The sequence below is a fragment of the Babylonia areolata genome, chromosome 22 (genome assembly GCF_041734735.1).
Source record: "Babylonia areolata isolate BAREFJ2019XMU chromosome 22, ASM4173473v1, whole genome shotgun sequence".
NCBI classification, from domain to species: domain Eukaryota; kingdom Metazoa; phylum Mollusca; class Gastropoda; order Neogastropoda; family Buccinidae; genus Babylonia; species Babylonia areolata.
In genome coordinates, this window is record NC_134897.1 from 1,550,465 (window position 1) to 1,558,931 (window position 8,467).

Below are 8,467 nucleotides of genomic sequence, written 5' to 3' on the forward strand. Positions count from 1 at the left end.
GACAGCACCCCCTCCCTCCCCCCACACACTAAGATTGACAGATGAAGAGGACAGTGAGTCAGAGAGAGAGAGAGAGAGAGAGAGAGAGAGAGAGAGAGAGAGAGAGAGAGAGAGAGAGACTTCTCAGAGCGCCTAATTCTGACTCATGTTTCCTAACTGTGACGGTTGATTGAAGTCACGTCTGTAGTTGTCAAAATGCCGATCATGACAGAATGCGATCTCTACATGGCACGTGTAGATACCATTGTGAAACACACGCACACACAGACACACAGACATACACAGATACACAGACAGACAGACAGACAGACAGACACACACACACACACATGCACACAGACAGACAGACACACGCACAGACAGACAGACAGACAGACACACACACACACACACACACACACACACACACACACACACACACACACACACACACACGGACACGGACACGGACACACAGACACACAGACACACAGAAACAGACACAGACACAGACACACACACACACACACACACACACACACACACACACACGCCCACGCAACAAAAACCTCCTGCGGCTTTCCCACCTTCATGTAACAGTGTGTGTGTGTGTGTGTGTGTGTGTGTGTGTGTGTGTGTGTGTGTGTGCGCGCGCGTGCGTGTGTGCGTGTGTCTGTCTGTCTGAGTAATCAAAAAAAAAAGGGACTTACACACATACACACACAGACACAGACACACACAGACACACACACACACAGACACACGCACACACACACACACACACACAGTTTTACACTGCTACACGTTGGTGAAGATCTGGTAGTCAATGGGGTAGGTATGCCTATTTGCGAATGATCCAGTCGTAGCGACTCTGTTCAACGTGTGTACTGTAAAGATAACATGTCGTACGATAGTCAAGTGTACTTCTTTTGTTTTTGAAGGCTTTTTTCGACTGGGTGCAACCAGGAAAAGTTCGTCTGCTCATTCTCGTCTTGTCGACGTTTGAAATGGCATGGCCATGGGTGCCTGAGGGTGAATGCGAACGGGCAAGTCTAATTGCGAACGATGGCTTTGGGTACATGTAGACAATTAAAACTGGAACAGGTCTGTAACTTTATTAGACATAACATATTATTGGAACATCGCACCAGACTGTTGTATTGTTGGTTTTGACCACACATGCACACAAACACACAAACAGACATTCAAACACACACACACATCCCACACTGCTCACAAACACATCATTTTGAGAGTGCTCAGAAACTGTGCAGCATCGTTCGCAAAATAGACTCATGTCAAAATATCCTATGGTCTAATTGCAAACGACACTATTTTGCAGATTCCTGTCAAAACTGACGTTCTGATCTGTCACCGATATGCTTTCTGAAATTTTCCCAGCACTGGTAATGCGCATTCAACATATCCGATCAAATCAACTGTTTTAACTCACTCAGTACGGCCAGTCCTCTCTTCTCCTCTACACAGTCCCCTCGGATGTCCAGTGGGTGTCTGAATGACCCAACCTTTAGCTTCCGTCGTCAGAATTATGGTATTCTTTGTCAACATTCACCTCTTCAGTATGTGAGCGTTCCGCTTGCAATATTTTGATGATGGTAATTGGGCTGAAACGCTGTTAACGTCGTCTCTTTCGCCGTTCGTATGGAGAGAGTTAAACTGTGTCAAAGTTCAAGTTCTATATAACTTGCTTCCCTTGATTTTAGAACTTTGAGAGTACGTTTGTAACCTTGGTCGGCTGTGGTGAGAAAAGAGAAGAAATAGCGCGGAAATATTTACCCTTCAGATTATATCGCGCTCAAGCGCGGAGAAATACTCACATAAATTCTGACCCAATCACAGTCTCACGCGCGCACGTGCACACACACACACACACATGACGCACGCATACTGTGTTATGTGCACAAGTGCACACTTACACATACACACATACACATTTTTACACATACACGCTCGCGTACAAATGCTCATATACATTCACACATGTATGCATGCGCGCGTGCACACACACACACACACACACACACACACACACACACAACACACACACACACACACACACACACACACACACACACACACACACACACACACACACACACACACACACACACACACACCTAATGTTCCAAACCGTATGTAGGAGTGTATCAATTTTCTTTATATGTTGTTGTTGACGTTGAGAGGGTGTGGGGGTGGGGGTGGGGGGACATTTTAGGACAGATTTTCGAGGAAAGTGGGGGGCGAGGTGGGGGTGGGACTGGGGGCGGGGGGGGGACCGAACCAGCATGGGGGAGAACGTCCGAGAACGTTCCAGGACACCAAATACATTCCCGGGGGACGATTTTGGACAATGACAAGATCCCCGGCGGACCTACACGAGGGGAGGGCGATTTGGGACGTTACACCGGTAATCCGCCAGCCAATAGTGCACGTGCACTTGAAAGCCGCACGGTCGCAAAATTAACCACCGCTGTAAATGTGCCACGCGCTTTTGATAGGGTGTTGTGTATGTGACAGACGTGTGGGTTCGTCACACACACATGGACAGTGACTGTGTTTGGGTTTATGTGTGCAAAGGGGCACACACACACACACACACACACACACACAATACACACACACACACACACACACACACACACACACACACACACACACACACACACACACACACACACAACACACACACACACACACACACACACACACACACACACACACAGGTTTCAAGTTTCTAGTTTTAAACATCCTTTCACTCCTAGCTGAATATGGAGGATTGCTACAAAATAACGATTTCATGCCCAGTACAAACATTCCCAAACACACAACAATGTCACATAAAAGTTGAGAAAACACAAGTGCCTTTTAACCCCCAAAGTGTAGCTGGACAACATTTGCAAATTTTAATAATCTTACTTGTTACTAATTTTTTTTTCTCCTCCTTTGAGCATATTACAAAAATCAAAAAACGATTTTGGAGACAAATATTTGTTAGGAACATATCTATTTCACTATTGATCCTAGATGGGTCATTGCATTATAAAATGAAACTCATCCCCAATCACAGACATGTTTCAAACCTTACAAAGCCGTAACTCTCGTGATATGCTTTTGTGTCTCCCTGTTCCTATTTCCAGCTTATGATTACTACTTTGAAATTTGAAGAAGCTAACAGCGTAATTATCAGGCATTCGACTCATATAATTTTCTCTACCAAATTCACTTTTGAAATTTCGATTAAACAAACATTTATTTCTCGCCTCAAGAGTATGTCTTCGAAGATTTTGAAAACTATCTGTCAAAGCAAACATTCTTGCAGTATGATTGTCTCTGTAAGAAGGATTGACCATCCAAAATTCTGTCATATCCTGTTTCTATTAAAAGTTGTCTGATATTAATCATCAATTTTGAAGAATAAATACCACTAATTTTCGATTAACAATTTTGAGTCAGTGTCATTGCACTATACGCGTCTTCAGTACAAACGTTGAGTCACATGAAAACGTGCCCACGATAGAAAACACATGTGTATTTTTAGCTCGAAGGAGACCACACCTTTTACCTGTGTGTGTGTGTGTGTGTCGCTCTCTCTCTTCCCTGTGTGTGTGTCAAGGTGTGTTCGTGTGTCACGCTTGGCCACTTCAAGCTGTGACCTCAGATGTTACGCCGAAAACTGTCGCCTGTTGACGTTGTCACTGGCGACAAGTTTTGGTAGGACAAGCATCGTTTCTAAAATTGTCGTCAAAATGGAGTTTCTCGGTGTGTGATATATTTGAGAAAATGGACTGTTATATGGCTGACTTCGCCTCTTTACATACCTTGTTTTAACACTGTCTGCTTCAGTGTGTGTGTGTGTGTGTGTGTGTGTGTGTGTGTGTGTGTGTGTGTGTGTGTGTGTGTGTGTGTGTGTGTGTGTGTTTCTGTTTACATGTTCATGTATGTATGTATGTATGTGTGTGTGTGTGTGTGTGTGTGTGTGTGTGTGTGTGTGAGAGAGAGAGAGAGAGAGAGAGAGAGAGAGAGACAGAGACAGAGACAGAGACAGATAGAGACAAAGAGAGATTATAGTGCCCCTGCCTCCACCCACCCATCGTACACACACACACACACACACACACACACACACACACACACACACACGAGTTTTTTGAGAAGACGTCGAATCGCCCATTGCAAATACATAAATTAGTAACTAATCAACATCAAATGTCACTGGCAACAAGTTTTGGAACGACGGTGGACAGAATTGGTCTCTAGCGACAGATTTCCTTCAGGTGACGCAATTTTGGAAACGAGGTTTTCCTTTTAAAAAAAGAATGTCGCCGGCGACAGTATTTAACATGGGACAATTTGTGAGTAACACAATACGCAGTTGACAGAGCAGATCAGACTCTCACCGCTAGTGAGGGAGAGAAGTTGGAATGCGTCAGCGAAACTCTACATGCACAACAACAATACTGACTATATTTTGGAGGACAAGAACCATTTCGCGTGCTTGTCCAAACAACTGCCGGTAAGTGTGAATGTTTACGTTATCTTGAAGCGAACAGTGAAGGTTGTTCGGCAAGCATTTGTCGATAAGTCAGCTTTAAGGTAGCTTGAATCAAGGTAAGAGAACAGTTTGGGTATGATTGACAAACATTTGTGGCTGGTTGGTTATTTATCTTTTGCTCTCTTTTTTTTTTTTCGAGTTTTGCGAGGAAACCAAAACTTGGTTTTAGTGACGAGTGTTGCATGTGTTTCTAATTCTGGTGTCGCCATTTTAAACGGATGCAAATCGTGCACCATTTTCGATCAGCTATCTCGGATTTCTTACTTTTCTGAGGAGCAAAGTCGTTCTGTTCCAGAAAAAAAAAAAAAAAAAAAAAAATCCGACGTTGACTCAGTCGTTTACTTTGGAAATGTGAACCGATAAAAAAGGATGTGCGTGTTGTGACGAATAGAATGTGTATCAGATAAACAGACGAAAGGTTGGTCGTGCTGTAATTCGAGAACAAACCAAGTTTTTAAAAGAGCAGTGGAGCTAAGTTTGTCGGCAGAAAGCTCGTTCAATTCCGGGTGGCCTCAACTCGGGACACTGTCAGTGTATGTTCCGGTGTTGTACCTTCAGTGTCCCCCCACCCTGCTGGTTTAACCCCGGACATCATTCTGTGATAGCTCCAGTGACTGTGGATCTTTTCTCGCTTGTCAGGACCAACCTCTTCTAGTGACAACTAGGGGAACAGCTTAGTGGTTACAGCGTTGAACATTCAATCTGAGGGTTCCGGGTTCGAATCTCGCTCATCGTGCCTGGTGGGTAAAGGGTGGAGATTTTTCCGATCCCCCAGGTCAAACAGTTGTGTGGACCTGCTAGTGCCTGACGCCCACCCCCCCCCCCAACCCCCCCTTCGTGTGTATATACATGCAGAAGTGCAAATATGCACGTTGAATATCCCGTAATAGTGTCAGTGTTTGGTGGAAACAAGAACATGCACCCCCCCCCCTCTCCACCACTACCCACCCCGCCCCCTCACCGGCCGAAAACATAGTACGACTACCTACATGGCGGGGATACGAACGGGATACGAACGATAATAATTTATACGTAAAAGCCAACCCGTGCATACGAGTGAAGGTGGGAGTAGCAGCCCACGAACAGAGAAGAGGAAAGGAGCAAGGTGTCAGGATGCTCAAAACGCTCACCTGTCAATACAGAGAGATCGTCAGGGTGTGGGTTCGAATCCCGCTCTCGCCCTTTCTCCCAAGTTTGACTAGAAAACCAAACCGAGCGTCTTGTCATTCGGATGAGACGATAAACCGAGGTCCTGTGTGCAGCACGCACTTGGCGCACTGAAAAAGAACCCATGGCAACGAGAGTGTTATTAGAAATCCGCTATATACATGTATGCACTCAAGGCCTGACTAAGCGCATTAGGTTATGCTGCTGGTCAGTCATCTGCTTGGGAGATGTGGCGTAGCATATATGGATTTGTCCGAACGCAGTGACGGCTCCCTGAGAAACTGAAACTGAAACTTATAGCCTGTATAGCTTTTGACTGGGCCAAATCCACACACCTAGGACTCATTGGCCCAGCTGGTCCAAAAGGAGCACTGTGTGCATTACGAGGGATATATAATCCATACACCCAGGACTCATTGGCCCAGCTGATCCAAAACGAGCACTGTATGCATTACGAGGGATGTATAATCCATACAGCTAGGACTCACTGTGTGCATTACGAGGGATGTATAATCAACACAGCTAGGACTCACTGTGTGCATTACGAGGGATGTATAATCCAATTGGCGGGAATGGGGTGGCTGGGTGGGTGGGTCAGATTCTGAGCACCTGAAGTGTACCTCTCGGAATCATCCCACACCAGTCTACATAGACCTAGGAATCATCCCACACCAGTCTATATAGACCTCTCGCAATCATCCCACACCAGTCTACATAGACCTCTAGGAATCATCCCACACCAGTCTACATAGACCTAGGAATCATCCCACACCAGTCTACATAGACCTAGGAATCATCCCACACCAGTCTACATAGACCTCTCGGAATCATCCCACACCAGTCTACATAGACCTAGGAATCATCCCACAACAGTCTACATAGACCCCCTAGGAATCATCCCACACCAGTCTACATAGACCTCTAGGAATCATCCCACACCAGTCTACATAGACCTCTCGGAATCATCCCACACCAGTCTACATAGACCTCTCGGAATCATCCCACACCAGTCTACATAGACCTCTCGGAATCATCCCACACCAGTCTACATAGATCTCTAGGAATCATCCCACACCAGTCTACATAGACCTCTCGGAATCATCCCACACCAGTCTACATAGACCCCTAGGAATCATCCCACACCAGTCTACATAGATCTCTAGGAATCATCCCACACCAGTCTACATAGACCCCCTAGGAATCATCCCACACCAGTCTACATAGACCTCTCGGAATCATCCCACACCAGTCTACATAGACCTCTAGGAATCATCCCACACCAGTCTACATAGACCTCTCGGAATCATCCCACACCAGTCTACATAGACGTAGGAATCATCCCACACCAGTCTACATAGACCTCTCGGAATCATCCCACACCAGTCTACATAGACCCCTAGGAATCATCCCACACCAGTCTACAGAGACCCCTAGGAATCATCCCACACCAGTTTACATAGACCTAGGAATCATCCCACACCAGTCTACATAGACCTAGGAATCATCCCACACCAGTCTACATAGACCTAGGAATCATCCCACACCAGTCTATATAGACCTCTAGGAATCATCCCACACCAGTCTACATAGACCTCTAGGAATCATCCCACACCAGTCTACATAGACCTCTAGGAATCATCCCACACCAGTCTACATAGACGTAGGAATCATCCCACACCAGTCTACATAGACCTCTCGGAATCATCCCACACCAGTCTACATAGACCCCTAGGAATCATCCCACACCAGTCTACAGAGACCCCTAGGAATCATCCCACACCAGTTTACATAGACCTAGGAATCATCCCACACCAGTCTACATAGACCTAGGAATCATCCCACACCAGTCTACATAGACCTAGGAATCATCCCACACCAGTCTATATAGACCTCTAGGAATCATCCCACACCAGTCTACATAGACCTAGGAATCATCCCACACCAGTCTACATAGACCTCTGGGAATCATCCCACACCAGTCTACATAGACCTCTCGGAATCATCCCACACCAGTCTACATAGACCCTCTGGGAATCATCCCACACCAGTCTACATAGACCTCTCGGAATCATCCCACACCAGTCTACATAGACCCCCTAGGAATCATCCCACACCAGTCTACATAGTTCCCTGGGAATATCCAACACCAGTCTACATAGACCTAGGAGTTCACACGTTCTACATAGACCTGGGAGTTCACACGTTCTACATAGACCTAGGAGTTCACACGTTCTAGATAGACCTCAGAGTTCACACGTTCTACATAGACCTCAGAGTTCACATGTTCTACATAGACCTAGGAGTTCACACGTTCTACATAGACCTCAGAGTTCACACGTTCTACATAGACCTAGGAGTTCACACGTTCTAGATAGACCTCAGAGTTCACACGTTCTACATAGAGCTAGGAGTTCACACGTTCTACATAGACCTAGGAGTTCACACGTTCTACATAGACCTAGAAGTTCACACGTTCTACATAGACCTCGGAGTTCACACGTTCTACATAGACCTAGGAGTTCACACGTTCTACATAGACCTAGAAGTTCACACGTTCTACATAGACCTCGGAGTTCACACGTTCTACATAGACCTAGGAGTTCACACGTTCTACATAGACCTAGGAGTTCACGTGTTCTACACAGACCATGGTTTTTTTTTTCCAGGCCGGCCAGATTTCACCCCGGGGTAAAAAATTCAGGAGGGGTACGTATAGGTTGCTTCACCGATGCTTTTATCACGCTGTGT

General features: G+C 45.8%; 1 pseudogene across 1 annotated transcript in view; it reads left to right on the forward strand.

Moving 5' to 3' along the window:
• The first annotated feature begins 4,386 nt into the window (after positions 1-4,386).
• Positions 4,387-8,467, forward strand: part of LOC143297343 (myosin-IIIb-like) — a 117,566-nt pseudogene continuing 113,485 nt past the window's right edge. The window contains exon 1 of the transcript XR_013057255.1: positions 4,387-4,513. The product of XR_013057255.1 is annotated as a myosin-IIIb-like (transcript). The remainder of the gene's footprint in view (positions 4,514-8,467) is intronic.